The 12,152-nt window shown below is 39.7% G+C and overlaps 1 protein-coding gene and 1 long non-coding RNA gene across 3 annotated transcripts in view; one reads left to right on the top strand and one right to left on the bottom strand.

Moving 5' to 3' along the window:
• lrfn1 (leucine rich repeat and fibronectin type III domain containing 1) overlaps window positions 1-12,152 on the bottom strand; it is a 154,305-nt gene that overhangs the window by 34,438 nt on the left and 107,715 nt on the right. The gene's annotated exons all lie outside the window — the stretch shown is intronic.
• Window positions 5,541-10,544, top strand: LOC309505474. Its single transcript, XR_014208454.1, has 2 exons — window positions 5,541-5,872; window positions 5,937-10,544. It is a non-coding gene; the product is annotated as an uncharacterized lncRNA (long non-coding RNA).

Below are 12,152 nucleotides of genomic sequence, written 5' to 3'. Positions count from 1 at the left end.
CTGATTTATATAACATTTTATTCCCAAAAAATATGTTGAAAATCATTTTTTAAGGCTATTGACAGGATAACAAAAGTAGATATCCATAAATCCCTCTGTAATTTCCCCCCATCTAATATGTGAACACAATGAAAAAATAAGTTTTAACCTGGCTTTATCCAATACTCAGATTTCGTTTTTTTCAATACATGCAAATTAGTGCATATTTAATTCGATATTGCCTAATTTGCATATTTAAACATTAAATTACAGAAAACTTGTAATACATTTTGATTTTCCTCATCTTAATGTAGGTAATCAACTGGGAAAGTGATATCTGCTAGTTAAAACCTTTACCCTATTCACCTGTAGTGTCTCGCCTTAAGTTTGTACAATGCACTTGCAAAATCTGGAAAAATAAACAAACAACAACAACAAAAAACCTAAATCCAGCTTAGTTGTCAGAAAGGCACAAGGAATGTGATGAAACTAGCCATAAAGCACTGTTTACACGGCGCTCACTCCAGCCCACAGGAATTGCATCACTAACACACAAGCAGACGCTCATCCATCTAGAAACGCAGCTCCACCTCTCTCTGTATTTGTGCAGATTCCTGCAATCCGCTGTCATTGATGTCAGAGCTGTAATTAGGAGGAGTCGACAGCTGGTGAAGGAGACCGTAATCATGCATGACTCGCTGCACATTTAACACTTTTGTTTTGGGTTAGTTAGCACATGACATTTGGAAAGCGAGCCGGACCACCTCCTAAACATACAGAGTCAGCATTAACGCCAGCATGATGAAATACCACAGCAAGACTCAGCAATAGTGTGAAATAAAACCTGTTAAATGACACCAAGAAGTGAGACGTCTCTAATGATGTTGGGTTTGGGTTTCTGAAGCACTCGAGCCCTTCTGAGGGAACGCTGGGGCCGTGCGACGAGCAAACGCACTTCATCTGGACTGTGAACGCCGATCGCAGGATTCAGAAAGATACCAAATGACTTAAATCAATATGAAATGGCTTTCGCAACCCATTTGACCTCTGCAATCTGACATTTTTCAGAGTGAAACGGACTATTCAACAAAGAGAAAATTGAAGGCCGAGACTTAATTTAATCCACTGGGACCTGATAAGACTGTGGAAAGTGTCTCTATACGGCTGGACGTTGGAGGGGAGAAAAACTTGATTTAACTGAACACCAAAATCATTATATTAGAGTGATTTCTGAAGGATCATGTGACACTGAAGACTGGAGTAATGATGCTGAAAATTCAATCACAGGAATAAATGACATCTTACAATATATTTACATAGAACATTTTTATGTCACTTTTTTTTTTTATTATATTTTTGAACAAATGAATGCAGCCTTGGTGAGACTCTTTCAAAAAGATTAAAAAGTCTTAATTATTTTATACTTTTGAATATTAGTGTATTTAAAAGGGGAAGACATAAAATAAAATAAAATGCTTTGATTAATTAATAAATTAAAAAAGATGAAAAATGTTGATTAGACGAACAATTAGAAAAGGTGCCTGAAATAAAATGTTTAAAGTCGGCATGAAACAGAAGTTGGCAAAAGTAGGGCGGGGCTTGATTTTGTCTTTGGGGAATTGATTGGATGTTTGGATGGTTGTGGTTTGCTATTGGTGGATCTCATGTGAGTGACAGGTTATAGCCCCGCCCTCATCATCAGAGAAGAGAAGAGAGGAAGATATTCTGACTCAAGATTACCAGGAACATGAATTTAACACAATAATGATGTGCACCAATAAATCATTTATAATAAACTTGGCAATATTCCATTAAAAAAAGGGCAATTTTGATATGACTTAAAGGTGAAGTAAAAACATTCAAAAATATACACAAAGCACTTAAAGTGACTAAAACTTCAATTAAAATTAAGATGAAAACAGAAATAAAATAAAAGCTGATTTAAAATATTAACAAATACTAGAATAACACTCAAAAACAATACAAGACCTTGTAAAATATGTAAAACTATCAGGGTTTGAAATCAACTTTTTCAATCACTGGCCAATTTGGCAACAACATTTTTAAGGTACCGGCCATTCAGAACTTCTACTAGCCAAAAAAAAAAAAAAAAAAAAAAGGAAAAACAGATAAACCAGATTAACTACATCACAGCTTATATATTTATTTATTTATTAAAAAAATTGGATTTCATACATTAATTTCCTATTCAAACAAAATCCCGTCATCCAGCCATCTACTCCCTTCCTCTTTCATCCTAATCACCAAAAAATTTATTTTAGGTGGACAGATAAAGAATATCAAACACCACGCGGGACAAAACAAACCTGTGGTCTCAGGATAAGACAGGGTCTTCTAAAACTGTAAGATATTGGAAAATAACAATGTCTTTTCCGTTACCCCAGGCAAGTATCGCCACATTATTATGTTTCTTTAATCTTGCTTCAATGCAAATGAACAAGCGCGCTGTTGAGTAGTGACGTGTGTGTTCAAGTAAGCCAGATATGAGCAGATTCTGTGCGATACACTGTATTTACACAAACACAAGCTTACACACAAACTTCCACAGCAAAGTGAGTAAAAATAAGCAACCCGCCACACTGGCTAGTGATTCGACAGCGTATTTATACTCGCATTTGGCAGGTGTTAATTTCAATCCCTGATAACATTCAAGATCAATGTTTATAATAAGAGCTTTTCAAGGCCAGTCTTTTGACAGTTTAGGGACACAAGAGCTTTGCTCCAAACCCAAAGCAGAGAGTCTAGAAAAGAGGCCTGATAAGTGACTGATTTGGGACGCTCTGGTTACAATAGAGCAGGGCTATTCAAATCAAGTTCCAAGAGGTCCGGTCTCTATATCTAATTCCCAGCGGAGGTTATACGTTTCCATCGGGGCAGCCATAGTACTTTGTGAAAGAAAAAATCCTAAACACTCAAAATAGTCATCAAAGATGAGAATAATGGGCCCCGAGAGCCAAAGTTGGAATTTTTACCAATATTTACCAAAAAAAGGACATATTTCTCCCAACTGGATATTAATATAAAAAGGTAAGATCTGATGTTTTATCAGGCTATTATTATTATTAATATGATTTTTTACATGAAACCCTATGTGTATGGCAAAAACTGGAAAAGAAAAGTATGGACCATTTTTATATTTTGTTCAAAGTAATAAACTACTAAAAACAAACAACGTACATAATCTAATAATAAAAACTCAGCATGAGCACAAAAATATCTTACGTTTCTTTTCTTCCTTTGCTATATTTACATAATTTTCCAAATTACAGTATAACATTGTTTATTATGAAATGCTATTAATATTCTGATTATTAATGCTAAATGTATAGGGGAAAAGGCGCCACACGTTAACTTGTCACAAGCCTGGTTTAGTTAAACGGTCGGAATCATCTGTATGTGTATTATAAATAAATGTATTTGCTGCTCTCCGTGTTTCTGCTACTGTTGTTATAATAACTGTGTCATCTGCAGCTCTTAATGAGAATCTTTACATCTTTAGCAGGAGAGAGACGCAACGCGCAAGCAGCAGAAAGGGCTTGAATGAAGCGTGTTTGGCTCTAGTTAAAAATATTAAAGATGTAGCGGCGAAATATCATTACTGTAAACGGGAACATGTCTATGTTCCCACAGCCCTATGTTCCCACAGCCTTATGTTCCCACAGCCCTAGCACTAAAACTTACCCTTCATAGGGGACAAAGTTAAATGAGAGAACATAGGACTGTGGGAACATAGGGCTGTGGGAACATATGGTTGTGGGAACATTGGGCTGTGGGAACATAGGGCCTAATTTTCTAAATTTTCAGTAAAAAAAAAAAATTCTTAGATATGTGAGAACATAGGGCCGTGGGAACATAGGGCTGACCCCCTGTAGACGACCCTGAGCGCTTGTGTTTTGACGGACTGCTCACTTCAATCTGTAGAAACGGTAAAATGGTGTAATGATGTCTTGCATTGTCTGGAAGGAACCAAGCCAAACTTTGAAACTGTGAACTTTCAGTAAAGGTCCAAAATATAAGGAATTAGCTGTGTAGCTACTTGTTTTGAGTAAGCAGCTGAGTAGACTAATACTCTGTCTAGATCGAGCGAATGCGAACATCTTGCTTATTCTAAACCCATCCAGCGCAGAGGGAGCAATTTTGGAGTTTGTCTACAACGGACAAGTCAAGGTAAACAATATAAACTTGAACATTTCTGAACGGATCCATGATGATGATGTATTGCAGCGTCCATTGTAGCGCTTTGCATCACAATGCTCCATTCGCTTTGACGTGTTCATGACCTGTTCACTCTTTGAAGGTCTAATGCAGTGAGACTGGTTGAGCTGGAAAGTGATGGATGGATCTGAGCGGACGCTCTCAATGTTCTGATGGTGTCTACGAGGCTCAATGTTCACACTTTTGGGGGAGATAAACCCATGAATGGCAGGGTTTAGAGTTCCACAGAAGATTTCTACACATACATTTTACAATATGACTACCACTTCTATTATTAATTGATATCAGAGAGAGTTTTTAACAAGTAACAAAAAGTGTTTATGAAAAACTATCCTAGCTTTAATGAGCAAGTCAGTAGGTGATAATTAGACATTTTTCTCATGCGTAGTTAATTCTGATTGTCTTGTAATGAAGATGAAGGATTTGAAACTGTGACCCCTGCAGGGCCAGACAGAAAGAGCCCTGCTATGAGCCTAATCAGGACACTGGAGTTAATCAGATACTGATTATTTCTGTCTTTTATTGCTGCTGGAATCTGTGTTTTCAACATTTGATGTGATTTGATTGATATAATTAACACAGACTAACAAAAGTTGGTGCATTTGATAGACGGCTTAATTGACAGCAGCACACAACCATTCGTTTTTAAACATTCAACCAGAAATTCACCATGGCAATCACAGTTTCTGCCATGCATATGCCAAATACTATAATTACTACAGTTACTATTATAAAACAGTTTAAACACATCTGCAAAATTGTTATCCAGCTAAGATTCCCCATTTTTACAAAAATATGGTCATTAGCGCCAGGAAAAGACGAACACATTCCCTGCCCTTCCTCTCATCAGGACATGTAATTAGCAGAGTTTCCACCTTTAAACTGCTTGGAGTTCAAATTTCTTCTGATCCGTCGTGGGATGCCCACGTTAAGTACCTGTACATGGTTTCGAAGTACATGATCTCTGTCTTGCTAAAAACACGGGTATCCCTTGTGATGTTTTAATGAAAGTATATTTGACGTTTATACGGCCAGTTCTTGAGTACGCTGGCCCAGTATGGGGTGGACTACCTAAAGTTCTCTCTGATGAGTTAGAGAGGGTCCAATAACGTTGCTGTCGGATAATAGATGTTTCAACTTCTACTGTCCCATCACTGAGTGAGAGGCGCGACGAGGCCACTATACGTACTTTTACTAAACTACACTGCATTGTTTCCTCTCTGTGGCTCCAACACCTACTTACCTACAACTTTTGTTTGATACATTTCAGGGTTTTGTCCTTCAATATCCTGCCTTGTCAAAATCTAAATAAAACTTATCTTTTTTTCCTGCTCAGCTACTGTTCGGACGCTCTTGCTTACTGCTCCGCGTTTTGCTCTATCGCTTTTACATTTTATCTCCTATTTTTTCTATATTTTATTTCCTTTATTTTATTTCCTTTTATCACCTAATTTTAACTTCAGCAAATCAGCACAGTGCTCATACGACAAAGTTTGGATTACTACAAAAACTGAGAATTCTTTTACCCGACCAGCTTACATACCGGGAAAGGAAAACACAACTGCCTACAAGGATAAGAGAAAATGCCTCTTCTGGAATCTACTTGCTGCACCAACTGCCACAGACTTTTACAAAGGATTGCAGTTCTAGAAACAAAGTTACTTACGGGACCACCAAACCAGACGGAGCACACAACAGAGCTTCGTCATGGACACCCTCAGCATACCGGTGAGTCCCATGAAACTAGTGCTCCTCGACAGGTAGAGAAACAAGCCGATCGACTTACAAATCGATGGCACAAACAGGGAGCGAGACCCAAAGGCACTCGAGACATCAGATTGTCACGAGCATCACATATTACCGCAGTAGCATCCTCTACCCCAGATACAGCTCTGACAAGGATTGCAAACACTGGTCTGCTACCACTGCCTATACATCTTGAGAACAGATTTGAAGTACTAATGAATGTAAATGAGGAATCCACAAATGTGATGAATGTGATCGAACACAGACTGAATAGGCCAGTAGCTAACACTGATGCTAACTGGCGCTCAAGGTCGAGCAGACAGCGGCACTCAGCTCAGAGCGCAGCCGAGCCCAGGACTCTGATAGTGGGGGACTCCATAATCAGAAACATTAGCACCAGGGATACAACTACGTGCTGCCTTCCACAAGCAACAACTTCTGATATAAACAGGGAACTTCAGAACATTCTGATGAAACATAAGACTGCTAATCGACTCATCATACATGTGGGGAAGAATGATATTCATAAAGAGCAGTCAGAACTCCTTAAGAAGGATTTCAATAAACTTTTTGAAACACTTAAAAGACTGAAAGTTCAAACATTCATCAGTGGACCACTACCAGCAAGAGGAACAAACAGGTTTTCACGATTGCTTGGGCTAAATACATGGCTGCAAAAAACCTGCAATATAAAAGCAGTGAACTTCATTGACAATTTCAATCTTTTCTGGAGTCAACGACAACTGTTTCATCGGGATGGCCATCACCCAAACAAACTTGGTTCAAGAGTGTTAAAGGACAATATCTACTTCTCCCTAAATCATCCTTCTGCAGTGTGTGCCAATCCACTCAATCTGAACGGCACACACACACCTGGACACAGTATGAATGACCACGGGACTTCACTTCAGCAGCAAAATGGACATGATAACACCACTCCGCCACAACAACCTCTGCTCACGGACACAATCTCAGCTGAGCCCTGCCCACAGAGCTCACCACAGACAGCCATATCAGAACTGCTTGAAGATTCAGCACCCAAGGACGACTTCCTGGAAAACAGCCAGGGAAGCCAGGACAGCATATTACAGCCTCCTATAACACCAGAGCAACAGCCCCTTTCACCAGACACTTTCTCCCTCTCCCCTGCAACGCCATTACTGTGCTTCTCACAGAAAATGGAAGAACTGGTGCATGCTGGAACCAGACTATCCCACTCTTTTGCTGCAAGCCCCCAGATACCAACTAAAAAAAGACAGGCACCACTACCACCAAAGCCTGCGGGCCCAGCTCGCCCTCCCCCTCCTCCTGTGAGAGCTCTTCGGCCTCTGCCACAACGCCAGGGCCCACACCCTCCTCCTTCTGCTCGAGGTGAACCAAAAACAACTGATACCAGCTCTCAGTGATATGTGTCGGGTCCCCGTTTTGATAACAGTAACTTTCTCAAATGTTTACAAAACAAGCGGGAACCCAGTGTGCCTGTATCTTTCTCTATTGCTGTTCTATTACATGATAGAAAGTCTAAGGCCTTCAATAGCCGTACAGCAAACCCAACTAATCTGGTGCCTATTACACGTCAAACTAATATTGCTGTGGGGAAAAGTAAGTCTGTTAAGTTAGCTCTTTTAAACATTCGCTCACTTAAAAATAAATCACTTCTAGTCAACGACTTAATAACCACAAACAACCTGGATTTTATGCTTCTAAATGAAACCTGGCTAGTAGACAGCTGCAGTGCAACAATCCTCAATGAAACATCCCCTCCTAACTTTACTTTTATGAGTGTCTGCAGAGCTGTTAAGAGAGGTGGGGGTCTAGCTGCTCTTTTTAAAGATATCTATCAATGTAAGCAAATATCATTTGGGAATTACTTGTCTTTCGAATATCTGGGTATTGTGTTAAAAGGTGCTCCACGCATTTTACTTTTCATTATTTACAGGCCTCCAAAATACTCTCCAGCCTTTGCTGAGGACTTTACAGAACTGTTATCAACAATTACCTCAGAGTTTGACTGTTTTGCCATTGCTGGAGATTTTAACATCCATATAGATAATGCAGAAAACAATATGGCCAAAGAAATCAAAACTGTTTTAAAAACTTTTGATCTGACTCAGCATGTACATGGACCCACACACAATCATGGACACACTTTAGATTTACTTATCAGTAAGGGTCTAAACATTTCATCGATTGTTATTAAGGATGTAGCACTGTCTGATCATTTCTGTATTTTCTTTGATATATTGATCTCTCCTGCCACTGAAGCTAGATCTGTGTCTGTCAAGAAGAGATGCTTAAATGAGAACACTAGTGTCCTATTTATGAAGGCTATATCCTTAACACCAAGCATATCTGCAGACTCTGTTGATTTTCTCCTTGATTCTTTTAACTCAAAAGTTAAAGGTGTAATTGATGATATTGCTCCTGTGAAAGTCAGGAAGAAGAGTGGCAGACAAAAGGCACCTTGGAGAAACTCAACAGCAGTGCAAAATATGAAAAGACAATGCAGAAAAGCAGAGCGCATGTGGCGGAAGACAAAACTTGTAGTCCATTATAACATCTACAAAGACAGCCTTCATGCTTTCAATATGGAACTAGGCAAAGCTAGACAGACTTTCTTCTCAAATATTATAAACAGTAATTTAAACAACACACGCACTCTTTTTGCTACTGTAGAGAGACTGACAAACCCCCCAAGCCAGATTCCCAGTGAAATGCTCTCAGACAGCAAGTGCAGTGAGTTTGCTTCTTTCTTCTCTGACAAAATCAATAATATCAGAAAGGTGATCAGCACATCCTTGACTTGCGCTGGGGTCAGACAGATCAAACCACCTGAGAAAGTAGTTACTATGTCTGATTTCAAAGAAATTGATGGCAACATTTTGGAAGAAACCGTACAGCACCTTAAAACATCAACCTGCGCTCTTGACACACTTCCCACATCGTTTTTCAAAAGTGTGTTAAACAGTTTAGAAGCAGATCTTCTAGAAGTGGTAAATGCTTCACTTCTCTCTGGGAGTTTTCCAAACTCCCTAAAAACTGCAGTTGTCAAGCCCCTCCTGAAAAAGAGCAATCTGGATAAGACCATATTAAGCAACTATAGACCAATCTCAAATCTTCCTTTCATAGGTAAGATCATTGAAAAAGTTGTCTTCAATCAGCTGAACAAATTCTTATGCTCGAATGGATACTTTGACAATTTTCAATCTGGTTTCCGACCGCATCACAGCACAGAGACAGCGCTCATAAAGATAATAAACGATATTCGCTTAAATACTGACTCAGGCAAATTATCAGTGCTGGTACTACTCGACCTCAGTGCTGCATTTGACACTGTCGATCACAACATACTTCTGGACAGGCTGGAAAACTGGGTGGGGCTTTCTGGGATAGTCTTAAAATGGTTCAGGTCATACTTAGATGGGAGAGGTTATTATGTGAGTATAGGAGACCATAAGTCTGAGTGGACATCCATGACATGCGGAGTCCCTCAAGGCTCAATTCTTGCGCCACTCCTGTTTAACCTGTATATGCTCCCAATGAGCCAAATAATGAGAAAGAACCAAATCTCTTACCACAGCTATGCAGACGACACACAGCTCTACTTAGCCCTATCGCCCAACGATTACAGCCCCATTGACTCCCTGTGCCAATGCATTGATGAAGTCAACAGTTGGATGTGTCAAAACTTTCTTCAGTTAAACAAAGACAAAACTGAAGTCATTGCGTTTGGAAACAAAGATGAAGTTCTCAAGGTGAACGCATACCTTCACTCTAGGGGTCAAACAACCAAAAATCAAGTCAGGAATCTTGGTGTGACACTAGAGTCAGAGCTTAGTTTCAGTAGTCATGTCAAAGCAATAACTAAATCAGCATACTATCATCTGAAAAATATTGCAAGAATTAGATGCTTTGTTTCCAGACAAGACTTAGAGAAACTTGTGCATGCTTTCATCACCAGCAGGGTGGATTATTGTAATGGACTCCTCACTGGCCTTCCCAAAAAGACCATAAGACAGTTGCAGCTCATACAGAACGCTGCCGCCAGGATTCTGAGCAGAACCAGAAAATATGAACATATCACACCAGTCCTCAGGTCTTTACACTGGCTCCCAGTTAAACTTAGGATTGATTTTAAAGTATTATTACTGGTATATAAATCATTCAATGGCCTAGGACCTCAATACATTGCAGATATGCTCACTGAATATAAACCCAACAGATCACTCAGATCATTAGGATCATATCAGCTAGAAATACCAAGGGTTCACTCTAAGCATGGTGAGTCTGCTTTTAGCTATTATGCCAGCCGCAGCTGGAACCAGCTTCCAGAGGAGATCAGATGTGCTCCTACTGTAGTCACATTCAAATCCAGACTCAAAACACATCTGTTTAACTATGCATTTACTGAATGAGCACTGTGCCAATGTTCGTCCGACTGTTTGTACTGTATTTTATTTTTTATTTTTCTAAACTGTTTTAATTATTCTTATTTCTTTTTATTATTTTAATTTCTTCTATGTAAAGCACTTTGAATTGCCATTGTGTATGAAATGTGCTATATAAATAAACTTGCCTTGCCTTGCCTTGCCTTATCTGAACTAAAAAATAATCAGTGTGTGATATGTACAGTATGGCCTATGATAATATAGTAATTGCTGTTTAGATGACGTGGAAACTTACATTATCGAGTATGTCACTTACTTTGCAAAAACAAACAAAAACATCTTGATAGTTCTTGCTCTCACTGCGTGATGCAGATTAATATCAGTTAGAATGAGACGAAATTCAATATATGAGGGAAAAAATGCCTAGCAATAAAATACTAGCAATTCTTGAGTGAGAATTGTTTCTACACCATTTTTTTTAAGCGTGTCCAAAACAGGCCTAAACCAGACAACATACCGGTGTAACGGGTGAGGTTTAGGGGTGAGTGTAAAGGAGGCCAGCTAGTAAAGAGCTGTGCAGGTAAACCTCACTCCCCTGATCTCAAGAGAGGTGCGCTAGTGACTAATGCTAGAGGCTGCGGTCTTTAGCATCCTTGTTGGCACGCACATTTCTCATGAGGTTACATTGGTGCCGTGACCCGGATGGGAGTGAGGTTTAGGGGTGAGTGTAACAGAGGCCAGCTAGTAAAGAGCTGTGCAGGTAAACCTCACTCCCCTGATCTCAAGAGAGCCACGCTAGCGACTAACGCTAGAGGCTGCGGTCTTTAGCATCCTTGTTGGCACGCACATTTCTCATGAGGTTACATTGGTGCCGTGACCCGGATGGGAGTGAGGTTTAGGGATGAGTGTAACGGAGGCCAGCTAGTAAAGAGCTGTGCAGGTACACCTCACTCCCCTGATCTCAAGAGAGGTGCGCTGGCGACTAACGCTAGAGGCTGCGGTCTTGTTAGCGTGCCCACCTTCTATGCTGGAAATCCCGGTTTGAATCCCGCTCGTCGTGGGGAAAGCAGAACTAAGATTTTTTTTTTTTTTTTTTTTTTTTTAGTTTCTCACATCCCTGATCCGTTCCAAATAATCTGTTACTCCTCAAGGTCTCTTCATACTCGCACAGACCGACTGTGAGAGACTTGAGCTTTTATCTGCTCGAGCTCTCGGGGTGATGTGAGGATGTGAAGGGTCGATTATGGATACAGCAGCGGATCGGGGCTGCTTGAGATTTGATAGGAACAGTTCAGGATCAGAGATAAGGAGTGTGGACACACACACAGCCACAGATAAACTATTGCACCACACACAGAAATAAAATCACCCAGCTGCCCTTTCACCAACACAAACGAGCCAGGAGAGACATAAATCTACAAACTTTAAAACACTTTAAGAGGTCTGTTGAGTTTTCTTTAGCACTGGTGACATTTTTGAGTTCAAATATCCTGCTATTTAAGGGATAATAAATAGTAAAGAGGAGGTTTCTTTTCTGATACTGAAGGGGTTTATTTTGCAATAAACACCAGCTGACAGTATACTTTCATGGCAATTACTTAATGAACAGTGTTTCCCAGATTAGCTGTATAATCCTGTCAAATATGTTCAGGTACAAGCAGTAATGCTCCTACATGTGATGCATAAATTTACTATTTATGTATTTGATTTGCATATTACATTTCCATGCATTTGGATTACAGTTTCAACATAAAAAACGAATTAACTTGATGTGATGCATATTTGTCCATCCTAAATCATTGA

This window comes from Leuciscus leuciscus (genome assembly GCF_965113295.1).
Source record: "Leuciscus leuciscus genome assembly, chromosome: 9".
Lineage (NCBI taxonomy): Eukaryota > Metazoa > Chordata > Actinopteri > Cypriniformes > Leuciscidae > Leuciscus > Leuciscus leuciscus.
The sequence above is the reverse complement of the archived record's forward strand: the minus strand, read 5'-3'. Positions and strand labels throughout refer to the sequence as shown.